We start from the raw sequence: 13,812 nt of genomic DNA on the forward strand, positions 1-13,812 counted from the left end.
TATAATTACATATTGTTTTTGTGATTAATCACTATGCTTTAATTATGTTCAATTTGTAACAATGAAAATACATCCTGCATATCAGATATTAACATTACGATTCATAGCAGTAGCAAATTTACAGTTATGAAGTAGCAATGAAAATAATTTTATGGTTGGGGGTCACCACAACCTGAGGAACTGTATTAAAGGGTCGCGGCTTTAGGAAGGGTGAGAACCACTGTGTTAGACAATTCAACAACTTCTATGACAGAAGGAGGAGGGATTAACCCTAGTTGAACTATAGGCTCTGTTCTCTGAACATCCCTGATTTTGATCAGCAAAATCTCAGCAGCAGTGAGAACCTGAATATCATGGATATACCTGCCTTTGCTCAAGAAGGAAGATGGAGAAGTAGAAATGCGGTCTCTGACATCCAGAAGTTGGCCTGATGCTATCATCAGGCCACAATGTTGCTACATACTGACCCAGCACTCACAACTAGGCTCTTCTGTTGAACACGAACAATTGTACAGGACATCAACATCAGACAAAGCCATTCAGTGGCCGTATGGGATCAAGACAAAGACAAGACTACTCTGTGATCATGCCTACGAACATAGTCCAAATCACAGAAGAAACTAACATTCCCTTATCCTGGCTGATGTGAATGACTCCTGCTTCTTTGTCCATTACAGGTATAGCTTCCCTTAACTTCCCCTCCTACCTTAGATTTGTTAAGATTCCCGGTTACAGAATTGTTTCTGCTTTCTGACGGCATCCAGCCCAGAGCAAAGCCCTGCTTCCTCCCCTCTACAGAGGGTTAGCATCTAAGAAAGGCTCAAATCTTATGTTTCTAACTCGCATGGTGTATATTCATTCTCCCTCACTGCAAGGAGCAATCAACCCTGTTCAACTGCAGGTGTAATCCAGGTACTCTTTTTTTGTTTGTTTTTTTGTTAATCCTCACTCGAGGCTATTTTTACATTGATTTTTAGGGAGAGTGGAAGGGAGAGGGAAAGACAGAGAGAAACATTGATATGAGAGAAAAACGTTGATTGATTGCCTCGTGCACGGGCTCGTGCAAGGTACCGGCTCTTGACCAGAATCAAACCCAGGACGCTTTGGTCTGCAAGCTGACTCTCTATCCACTTAGACAAACCGTAATCCTGGTACTCTTTGGCTGGAAGGCATCGACAGACTGAATGATATAAAACTCCAAATTTTGTAAGACAAAAGTGATTGCATATTGGCCATTTCATGAAGTTCAAGCGAATAGATCAAACATGGTGGTTTTGAGGTTCTATCTCAAAGAGTCAATGGCAATTTTAAGAGAAGAAGCCCTTTGTACAACCAAATGCTAGACTGGCTGCGAGAAGTTAATAGGAAAATGTGGCATTAACAGTCGACTAGTTTTTAAATTCATTTTCTCCGGACAGAGAGATAGGAAGTAACTAGATATTGGATAGGCTTGAGAGGGTTTATATGTCATGACAAAGATGAAAATAGAAAAGAAGAGTTGAAAATACTGCAGAGAGAGGAAAATCACTGGAATTTCAGAAAGAATTGGAACTTAGTTGTTGAAAAAGAATAAGCCCAGGAAATAATTGCAAACAGTTGCAGTCACAGAACACTTACCATGTGCCAAAGATGATTCTAAATGTCTTGCAAATCAAACTTTGAAGAACATTGTACTAAGTGAAAGGTACCAACCACAAAAGAACGGATAGTGTATGATTCCATTTAGATGAAATGTACAGAAAGTAGATCAGTGGCTTTCAGAGGCTACGGTGAGAGGGGAATAGAGAGTGACTGCTACTGGGTACAGGGTTTCTTTTTAGGATATAAAAATGTTCTAAATTAAGATTGTGGTACAACTCTGTGAATAAACAAAAAATCATTGACCTTAGAGACTTTAAAGATGTGAACTTTATGGTGTGTGGATTATATTGCAATAAATATTTTTACAAAGCCTTACATTCCATTTATTAAGTGATAACTTAATACCACAAATACTCCAGGAGGTCAGTATTATTATATTTTATTAGATGCGGAAACTAAGGTACAGTGAGGAAAGGGGGGCAGGAAAAATGTTTTAAGTTGAAATAAGAGAACAACTTATAAGATAACATATATATGGTTGTTTTTGGTGATTGATCATCAAGAAGTTGAGGGAGAGCCCAGCCAGTTCCTCCTAGAGTGCTGAGTCTATGGGTGAACATTCATCCTGCTGCAGAATTTAATACTGTGAAACACTCTACCATACCCTCAGTCATGGTACCAGGACAGGATGTTTCAGGGAATTCTGGGTGATTGGTTCTTTTCATTTAAATAATGATGGACTGAGGCATTGGTCAACTTCTTGTCCCAATGTGTATATACCAGTTTTCCAGGAAGCTGGATAAGCCTGCCCTGGGAGGGCATGGCATGCTAGAACAAAACATGTAGACCACCGAAGCTTGGGGCAGCTGAGAGAGACTGGACATTCACAGCGCTCTAGAGAGGTACTATTTGAATATCATATCATCCTTTATCTGTCAGCCTATTTAATCCGGAATCTAGAGTGCTACAGGTTCACACAGATAGCTGGACCCCTAAGAAACCTGCCAGCCTGGGAATTTTGGCAAGAGCAAATAGGCAGACAACCACACAGAACAACACTGTTCTGAGAACCAGTGCCCAAGAGCTGACAGGTTGGCCAGGGCCAAACAGTAGGTGATGGACACTTTCTCAAAGATGGCTCACCTTTTTGATCCTGCACCTGTTCCCACTGGCATTTTAATACCATACTCACCTGTCTCTCCTTGGACAGGGTGCAGCTCCTAGTTTGTGACCTGATTTTAGTGGGTGTTATGCTAGACTCAACTCTGAAGACAAATAGTTAAACAGGACGAATCATTTGATTATTTGGCCAGTCTATGTCAGACCAAAATTACTTATCAAATATTTATTGTTTGCCAAGAAATGCTACTTGTGAATTGAGCATGAATTAGCAAGATGAAGAGGCAGAGAAGAAAGCTTTCATGCTGAGGGAACAGCAAGATCTCTTCGGTGTGAGAGACAAGGTGAATTCAAGGAGCTGGTGATGCTCCATGTGCTGGAGCGGGGAAGAGCTAGGGGAGAGTGGGCCAATATTGTGATGGAGAGTCAGGCCAGTAGGCGGGCATGCATGGCCTGCTAAGGATGGAGGACTTTATTATAAATGTAACCGCACTTAAAGATAGCTTGCATTTTTATTGCTTTTTCTGGCAACCGTTTCTAACTATGATGAAATTTATATCTGTGATAGGAAGGAAAATTGCCATTTTAAACAAAATTTACTGTAGCAACTTTTGTATTATTGCGCAGTGGCACAATCTCAAGGAAACGTTTTTTTTTTATTTGTTAGGAGAAAACACAGTAATATACTTGGAGTCTCCTCTGGACCTTGTCTGGAGGGGTGAAGACAGGACCCAAAGTGAGGATTCAATTGGTCTGTGTAATAAATAAGAAGAGTTTCTTATGGGTGTTTTAGTTAGAAGCTTAATTGCTGGGTGATGGAGCCTGCACATTATCAACTTTATGAGCTATTGTTAATGGTGCCTATTCAAATTCATACTCCCACCTGCAGCGTATGAGCTCCCATTGGTCCACATTCTCAATGATACCCAGAATCAATTTCTGAAATTTTACCAATCTGCGGAGTTGTGCACGCCATCTCATTATTGTTTTAATTTGCATTTATCTGATCACTGGTGAGATTGAACACTTTTCATATGTTTATTGGTCATTTGTGTTTCTTTTTAAAAAATATATATTTTATTGATTTCAGAGAGGAAGGGAGAGGGAGAGATAGAAACACCAATGCTGAGAATCATTGATTCGCTGCCTCCTGTGCATCCGGTACTAGGGGTGGAGCCTGCAAACCGGGAATGTGCCCTAACTGGGAATCCAACCGTGACCTCTTGGTTCATAGATCAGCGCTCAACCGCTGAATCACAGACACCAGCTGGGCTGTTTCTTTTTTTGTTGTTGTTGTGTATTTTTATTTTATTTTATATTCTTTGTCTATTTTTCATAGTGTGTCTAAAATAGGATTAGAACTGTGTGTTAATTTTTTCCTTATTAATGTTTGGGCGTTTAAAAATATATTCTAGACCTATTATTCTGTTAGTCTTATCATTGTAAATATATTTTTCCAGCCTGGGAATGATTTTTAAATTTTGTTTCCGTGTTGTTTTCTGTTTTACAGAAGTTTTAAATTCAATGTAGTAAAATGTACCTAAATAAATTGTTTATCTAAATAAGTTGTGCTTTGGGGATTTTGTTTAAGAGATCTTGTTTAAGACACCTACCACAAAGTCATATTTTCTTTTAGAGTTTTAAAATGTCATTTCTCACTCATATTTACGTCTTCAAAACATTTAGCATATGTTTTTATGTAGAATGTTAAGCGGAGATCTAATTTTTTAAAATGTAAATTATGGGTAAAAAATTATCTTAGCGCTACAAACTGAACAGGACATTCTTGCCTTCTGTCACATACCATGTTCCCAATATTGTTCCTTTGGCCTATTTGGTCCTACACCAATATCACACAATTCTCTTACCCTAGCTTTCATAAAAGCTTTAATATCTGGTGGGCCAAGTTCTACTTTCTTGTTTGTTTTCAAATTGTCTTAGATATTCTTGACCTTCAGCTTTTTCACATGCATTTGATGTAATATGTATTTTAGAATTTTTCCATTTATAGTTCAAGTGAGGTTGGTCTACAGTATTTTTCTTGTACTCTTCTTGTTTTGATGTCAGGCTTTCCCTCATCTATTGTATGAAACAGAGATTAGAGCTGTGCTGTACAATATGGTAATTACTGGTTACGTGTGGTAGTGAGCACTGGATGTGGTTAGCATGAATTGAAATGTATTGTAAATATAAAATACCAACTGGATTTCAAAGTCTTAGTATAAAAAAGTATGTGAACTATCTCATTAATACTTTAAAAATAAAATTTCTATTTATTATTATTTATCAAAACAAAATATTTTGGCTATTGTAAATAAAATGCATTATTAAAATTAATGTCACCTCTTTAGTGTGACTCTTAGAGAATATACAATTACATCTGTGGTTTCATAATATTCTATGAAAAAGCACTATATTACATGCTCATTTAAGGGTGGGTGAAACTCATCCATGAAACTGTCTAGGGCGGCTGTTGTTACTTGGGAGAGTGAGGAAAACTTCATTAGTTTCTTATTTAGTGGTTATTGGTCCATTTTGGTTTTTATTTTATATTGAGTCAATTTTGCTGATTTATATTTCTCTAGAAAATCGTCCATGTCATTCAAGTGTATACTTCTAGTCTGATAAAGTTTTCATATTATATAAAAATCTTTTATATAAAAATCTCAATTCTATGTGTACATTTTTGCAATTTTTTTTTACTCTTTTGAAAATCAATTTTACTAGAGATTTGTGAAGATATTTTTAAGTGTCTTTTGTTTTATTAATTGGGTCTGTTTCTTTTTAAAATTAATTAATTTTTGAGTCTTTTCTTTAAAATAAACTTTTTATTTTGAGATAATTATAGATGCACATGTACTTGTAAAAATAACACAGAGAGAATTTGTGTAGCCTTTACCCAGTCCCCAAAACATAACATCTTGCAAAAGTATAGTGCAACATTAAAACCAGGATGTTGACACTGATATAATCTTTACTTACTTTAGGTATTTTCTTTCATTATTATTATTGTTATTATTACTGTTATTATTACTTTGGCTTTTGAGATTAACAGTTAGCTTATTTAATTTACATCTTTTTGGCCTTTTATATATGCATTTAAAAGCACAAGTCTAACACTAAGCATTGCTTTACTGTATTCACCACTTTTGATATATAGAGCTTTCATTATTAACCACTGTTTAGCAATTTCTATTGTTATTTTGTTTTTAACCTATGAGTTATTTAAGAGGCCATTTTTCTAAGTTGTCAAACATGTGGATATCTTTTTAAAATGTTCTTTTTTTTCTATTGATAAGTAATTCAGTTTTATTGTGGTCATAGAATGAGGTCTATATAATCTGGAGTTTTAATTTTCATTTTATTTGTTGAGACTCTCTTGTTGACTCAGAGCCTGGCCAACTTTTGTAAGTATCCCATATGTAATTAAATTCTTGTGGGGTTCAGGGCTCTGTGAATATCTAACAGACTAGTTTGTAAATGTTATTGCTTAAATAATCAATATCCTATTTTTTCCTTTGTTTAATATATCAACTTCTGACTGTGGTAATAAGATTTTGTATGTTTTAAAAAACATTTCTTCCTATAATCCTGTCAGTTTTTGCTTCATCTCCTGTAAAGCTATGCTGCTAGGAACACACACGTTCGAAAATATTATACTTTTGTAATTATGTAATGCCTTTCTTTATCCCTCTTATATAATTGAATTCTATTTTATCTGGTATAAATATTGTTATACCAACTTTCTTCTGGGGAATATTTGCCAGTATACCAGACAGTTTCCCTGCCTTTTATTACTTATTTCCTTTAGGTTTTTATTTATAACACAATTGTGGAGGCAAATCTTCCATAAGGCTTCCAATAAAAAAATCTAGTAACACCGTATTTCCCTCCACCTAGGTGAAACAACTTTAAATATTTTTAGATGAGCCCTTTAGTATTTATCTCCCTTTATATGGTATGCTAATATTGGTACTTCTCCACTTTTTTTGTAGAATTCTTTATTAGCTTCTTACTATGGAGTAATAATAGCAAACGTATTTAGAACACTTGCTTTGTGCCAGGCACTTTTCTATGTGCTTCAGATATATTATTCACACAATCCTAAAAAGACCTTTGAGAGGATCTGGGGGAACTGCTTTTAAACCCTTTCAACCAGTCTTTCTATTTACATTATATAATTTTCATTATTTCTCTTCATTTCAGCTATCCCCGGTGCCCCCATTCTAAGCATTTTAATCCCGCAGTGTAAATCAGGTTGCTTTATTGTGTTTTCATGAGCAGCTACATCAATTACCAAAATTCCACTTGCACCGGCTGGTGTGATCCAGTGGTTGAGCATCAACCTATGAACCAGGAGGTCATGGTTTGATTCCCCATCAGCGCACATGCCTGGGTTGCAGGCTCCATCTCCAGTAGGGATTGAGCTGTCAGTCCGTTTTCTATATCTATGAGACTGTTTCTATTTTGTCTATTAGTTTATTTTGTTCATTAGATTCCATATATAAGTGAAAGCATATGATATTTGTCTTTCTATGACTGGCTTATTTCACTTAGCACAATGCTCTCCAGATCCATCCATGTTGCTGAAAAAGGTAAGATTTATTTTTTTAAAATCTGAGTAGTATTCTGTTGTGGAAATGTACCACAGCTTTTTTTATCCATTCAATTACTGATGAGCACTTGGACAGCTTCCAAATCTTGGCTAGTGTAAATAATGTTGCAGCATATATAGGGGTGCATATATATTTTTTTAATTAGTGTATTAGGTTTCTTTGAATATATTCCTGGAAGTGGAATCTCTGGGTCATAAGGCAGTTCCATTTTTAATTTTTTGACATAGCTCCATACTTTCCACAGTAGCTGCATCAATCTGGATTACCACCAACAGTGTGTGAGGGTTTCCTTTCCTCCATATCCTGGGCAACACTTGTTGTTTGTTAATTTATTGATGATAGCCATTCTGACAGGTATGAGATGACATCTCGTTGTGGTTTTAATTCGCATCTTTTTGATGATTAGTGATGTTGAGCATCTTTTCATATGTCTATTGGGCATCTATATGTCCTCTTTGGAGAAGTGTCTAGTCAGGACTTTTGTCCACTTTTAATGGGATTGTGTGTGTGTATGTGTGTGTGTGTTGAGTTTTATAATTTCTTTTCCTAAATTTCTTTATTGATTAAGTTATTACATATGTGTCCTTTTCCCCACATTACCCTCCTATCCCCCCCACTCATGCCCTCACCCCCTGTTGTCTATGTCCATTGGTAAGGCCTATATGCATGCATATAAGTCCTTTGGTTGAGAACTCCTTTTTTTTAATGCAGCATAGTATTCTATTGTGTAGATGTACCAGTTTTTTAATCCACTCATCTACTGATGGGCATAATTTTTAAATAAATTTTAGATATTAACTCCTTATCAGGTGTATCATTGGTACATGTGATTCCATTCAGTGGGTTGTCTTTTCATTTTGCTGGTGCTTTTCATTCCTGTGAAAAACCTTTTTAGTTTGATATAGTGCCATGTGTTTATTTTGTTTGTTTGTTTCCCTTGCCTAAAAGATATATCGGAAAAAAAATATTACTAAGAGAAATGTCTGAGATTTTACTGCCTATGTTTCCTTCTAGAATTTTAAAAAATATATTTTTATTGATTTCAGAGAGGAAGGAAGAGAGAGATAGAAACATCAATGATGAGAATCATTGATTGGCTGCCAATCATTGATTGCCTGAGCTATTTCTAGGTTTTTGTGTTTGTTTTTTAAAAAAAATGCAATTGTAAACAGGATTGTTTTCTTACTTTCCCTTTCTGGTAACTCATTATCCTATCTAATAAAAGAGAAACATGCAAATTGACCATACCTTCACTACACTTGCAAGCCACGCCCACAAGCTATGCCCACCAGCCAATCAGGAGCAAGTATGCAAATAAACCCAACCAAGATGGCGGCGGCCATAGAGCTGGAGCAAATAGGAAGTTTAGGTTGCCTCCAGCAATGGAGGAAGTCAAGCTTCCTGCCTGCCCTGGCCGGCAGTGGGCTCTGCTCAAGGCTACAAAGTTTCAAATATAGAAGACAAATAAATCCCAGATACCTGCTTCCAGCTGCTGTGGCCTCCACTCAAGGAGAGTCTGGGAGTCTGGGTTTCCCGGGACCATGGCCAGCTGGCAAACAGCCTCAGCCCCTCACCCATGCTGGCCATGACCCCCAGCGGGAACCCTCACCCATAGGGGTGTGGCTGGCCTGAAAACCACGTCAGGCCCTTTGACCAGGCAGCCCCATGCCCCAAGGGAACCCCCACCCTGATCCAGGACACCCTTCAGGGCAAACCAGCCGGCCCCCACCCGTGCACCAGTCCTCTATCTATACTAATGAAAATAGACTGGTGGGGGGGCATTAGGGGGCAAGCAGGCCACTGGCAAGGGGCAGTTGGGGGTGAGCAGGCTGGCAGGCATTGGACATTCTTCTGGGCAAAGCCATGGTGGCGGGGCCAAGGAAGAGGTGGTTAGAGGCCAAGGAGGGAGGGCAGTTGTGGGTGACTAGGCTGGTGGGGGGTGGGGACGTTGGAGGTAAGCAGACCAGCAGGGGGGCCAGTTAGGACATCATTCGAGGGGTCCCAGATTGGAGAGGGTACAGGCTGGGCTGAGGAACGCCCCCTCCCCTGTGCACAAATTTCATGCACTGGGCCACTAGATGGTGTATAAAAATGCAACTGATTCCTGGGGATTTGTTTTGTATCCTGCTACTTTACTGAATTTATTTATCAGTTCTAGTAATTTTTTGGTGGTATCTGTAGGGTTCTCTATATACAGTATCATGTCATTTGCAAATAATGACAGTTTTGCTTCTTTGCCAGTTTGGATGTCTTTTATTTCTTCTGCTTGTCTCTTGCTCTAACTAGTACTACATTGCATAGGGGTAATGAAAGCAGACATCCTGTCTTGTTTCTGATTGTAAGGGAAATGCTTTTAGTTATTGCCCATTGAGTATGATATTGGCTGTGGTTTGTCTTATATGGCCTTTATTATGTTCCATCTTGTCCTACTTTGCTGAGTTTTTATCACAAATGGGTGCTGGATTTTATCAAATACTTTCTCTCTATATATTGATATGATCATGTGATTTCTATCCTTCAATTTGTTTATGTGGTGTATCATAGTTATTGTTTAGCAGATATTGTATCAACCTGGCGTCCTCAAAATAAATCTAACTTGATTGTGGTGCATAATCTTTTTAATGTATTGCTAGATTCAGTTTGCTAATATTTGTTGAGGATTTATTCATCAGGGATATTGGCCTATAACTTTCTTTCTCTATAGTGCCTATCTGGTTTTGGAGTTAGGATAGTGCTGGCCTTGTAAAATGAGCTTGGGAGTCTCGCCTCCTCTTGAATTTTTTGGAATAGTTTGAGAAGGATAGGTGTTAGTTCTTTGAATGTTTAGTAGAATTCACCTGTGAAGTTACCTGGTCCAGGACTTTTGTTTGTTGGGGTTTTTTTGATTACTGCTTTGATTTCATTAGTTGTAATTGGCCTATTTAGATCTGCTTCTTTTTTATTGAGTTTTGGAAGATTGTGTTTCTAGGAATTTATCTATTTTGTCCAGGTTGTTGTTATGCAACAATAGGTAACTGAAACAGAATTCTTGGACACACCGATGATACTGCCAGTTCATAGCATAAGAAGAGATAAAGAAAGAAGAGATCCAAGAATTGGGCCCTGAAATGTTTCAACATTTAAATGTTGCAGAGATTGTAGAAGAACAAACCAAAATAAATAAATAAGTCAATAAATAAATAAAAATAAGAACAAGACTGACAGTTATTATCCCTCAATGCTTTTAAGATCTTATTATCTTCTGAAATCTTCTTTTGAAAATGATAAATCTGCTGTCAATCTTAGTGTTTCTTTCAAATAATATATCTTTTCTCTCTGGTAGCTTTTAAGATTTTTTTTGATGTTTCATAATTCTACTCTGTAGTTAAATATGAATTTATTTTGAATTTATCTTAGCAGTTGAAGTCCATGTTTTATCTGAGGACATATGCTTTCAATTCTGGAAAAATTCCAGGCATTAACCTCCAAAAAAATGCTCCTCTACTCTTTCTCTAGTCTGCGGGATTCCTATTAGACAAAAGTTGATATTTCTCAAAATTTTCCTCCATGTCTGTTACTGCTCTACACTTATGCATGCATGTGTATGTGCAGGTATATATGAACATGCACATATGTGTATGTGTGCATAATTTTTTCGGTCTTCACTGCTGTGCTTTTGATGAATCCTTAGACTATTTTCTGATTAGTTAATTCACTCTTCAACTCTATCTATCCTTTCTAGAATTCATCTTATTGATTGATTTTAAAAGGTTTTTATGCTCATTTTTTTTTAAGATTTCTATTTTCTATGTTCATTGGTCCTTTTAAAATTTCTTCTTACTTTTATTTTATAATTTCATTTTCTCTTTTATGACTATATTTCCTTTACTTTTGTCATTGAAGGACCCATTTATTTAAAAGTAATTCAGACTCTTTTATTAAATTAGTTCCACTTGGGATAAATTCATGCTCATACTAAGCTTATTAAATGTCTCTCTAAGCATTGTTTGGAATTTGTTTCACCTATTCTTTTGTCCTCCCATGGATTCCATAATCTGCAGTCCTAGGCAGATAGTAGATAGTGTTAGCTTGCTTTCATGAATTGGAGATCCTTCACCAAACCCTGTCTTAGGCAGTGGGTTTTGCTCAGATTTCCTGCCCAGACCAATATATCATTTTTATCCCCCATTAATTCATAGGAACTAAATTTCTAATTACTCCTGTTTATTTCTTGATCTAGACAGAGCCCAGCTCCCATTTTGCGTTTCTTTGTATTATCTGAGTACACTTATCTGCTGTTTTTGAACAGTTTTCACTTATTTTGTTGCTTGCTTTCATATTTTTCTCTATCACTGCTATGCATTATAAGAAAGAATGTTTCAGAGTGTGAACTTATTGTCATATATTCCCTGCGCTCCTGCTTTATAACATTTTGTTGGAGGTTTAGTGAAGAGTTAGTTTGTTGCCTGAATCCTGCTAATTGCCCCTGTTGTCCACTTGGGTTTGTGGATAGAGTCCCAAACTGAATCAAGGAGCACGAAGTGTTCCAAAGTTGAGGCTCATCAAGTAAAATGTATCAGAGAATTTGGGGCTTTTTTTCCTCTTTCCAATCCTAGACCTTGGGTTCTACTAGCTCTGATCCCTACTGCCAAAATCCTTTCTATATCTCTTAAGGTTCTGACACTTTAAATAGTAGTCTCTCCTTGCTGGGGTTGTGGTGGTGGCAGTGTGGTGGAGTGCACATCACAGAAACCATACCTATATCAGAGGATATCAGCTCCCTCCAATTCTCCAACCCTGTCAATCAACCTTCCCATGGGAAGATCAAATTCAAGGTCTACACAGAGGCTGAAAGTGTTTGTACCTGGTCTGTCCAAATCCTGTAAAGACACAAGGAGTTGAGACTACAATATTCCTTTAATACTTCTGACCCAATAATTTCATTTCTGCAAGTCAATTCTAAAGAAATCAGCAGAGATGTGGTCAAGATCTAGGCATAAATATATTTGTCTAACTTGTACCTATATTAGTGAACAATCAATGGAAAAACCCTAATGTCCAAAAATCATACTTGATTTATATGATGGGATATTATGTAGCTTTTCTTTTCAGGGTAGTTAGTGACATGGTACATGGTCACAGTATAATATTAAATTTTAAAAGGAGAATTAAATGTTACAATATATACTATAACTTTAATTTTAAAAAGCAGAGTAAGAAACAGAAAAAAGTTTTTAGAAAGAAAGAACTGAAGAAAATACATCTATCGATTAATAGGTTTCTCTTTTCTCTTTTCAAAAGTTTTTATATAATTATATATGACTGTTACAATCAGAAATAATACATTACTAAGTTAAAAGACATCTCTCTTCTATCAGATAATAAATTTTGATATATAAAGTGACATAGTCAAAAATTAGGGATTAAGTTAATATCTAAACACCTGCTGTTATGAAGAAGTTTCATTGTATGTAACTGTATATAACTTTCTGTCCTACATAGTTAATGCAGAGATAAAGAAAAGAATATGAATTGTTGTATGTAATATTTAAACTTTACTTGCAGGCATTACAAAAATCCTAAAAGAAAATAAGATGACATACACTCTTTTTTATAACAGGACGACAAATGTCTCATTAGGTAAAGTGCATGTTGGCATAAAAATGAATGTAATTTATATTTGAATTTTTGGCTAATCAAATGACTTATGTTTTATTGTCTTGCAGTTATAATGAGCAATATTTAATTAAAAGCTAATTGAATATTCTAGGCAGCAATTATCTTGCAATAGAGATGCCAAATTTGACATGAGGAGGCAGGTGAGCAGAAAGCAGAACTTGAGTAATTATTCCTCTGGGAGATGGAAAAGAAAGGACTGCACCAACCATTGCCACAGAGAAAGATATGTGCTGATCTGCCTGTAACTACATGGTTTCCTTTGTTCAACTTTGTTTATATATTTTTTATCAGGTAAACTATGTTCAAACTAAAGCTAATGTAGCCAGTATTCATCAGTTCACAAACGTAATTCTATGGACACCCTTTGAACATGAGTCAGGGAGACAAGAGTAAGCCTCGCTCACTTTCAGTGATTTAGACACAAACTTTGTGTAGTATAACCTAAATAGGTGTCCTTTAGCATATGAGATAGAAGACAAAAAAACAAAAAAAATAGTCTTTTCAAACTAGAGGAATATTGGGCAGAATCCACCAGTTGAATTTAAATGGAATCTTTTTATTTTTGGAGACATTTCAATATAATATGTAGATTATTTTTTACATATATTTTATACATATACTAGAGGCCTGGTGCACAAATTCATGCATGGATGGGGTCTGGCAGGAGGGAGGGGCCCTGGCAGTTGGCTGGTCAGTCCTGCCCCCTGGTCAAACTCCCAGTTGAAGGGAAAATTTGCATATTAGCCTTTTATTATATAGGATTGCCAATTGTTTTTGGCTCTTCTTATAGGGCAGTTGTCCATCCCTTTATTTTTTGCTTTACTGGATGATGTTTAAG

At 36.4% G+C, this 13,812-nt stretch overlaps 1 long non-coding RNA gene across 1 annotated transcript; it reads left to right on the plus strand.

Moving 5' to 3' along the window:
* Nucleotides 1–1,767: 1,767 nt before the first annotated feature.
* On the plus strand, nucleotides 1,768–12,129 carry LOC107181950. The gene is made up of 3 exons (XR_001512662.1): nucleotides 1,768–1,850; nucleotides 5,631–5,634; nucleotides 12,119–12,129. It is a non-coding gene; the product is annotated as an uncharacterized LOC107181950 (long non-coding RNA).
* The last annotated feature ends 1,683 nt before the right edge of the window (nucleotides 12,130–13,812 follow it).

Source organism: Myotis davidii, unplaced genomic scaffold, assembly GCF_000327345.1.
Source record: "Myotis davidii unplaced genomic scaffold, ASM32734v1 scaffold210, whole genome shotgun sequence".
NCBI lineage: Eukaryota > Metazoa > Chordata > Mammalia > Chiroptera > Vespertilionidae > Myotis > Myotis davidii.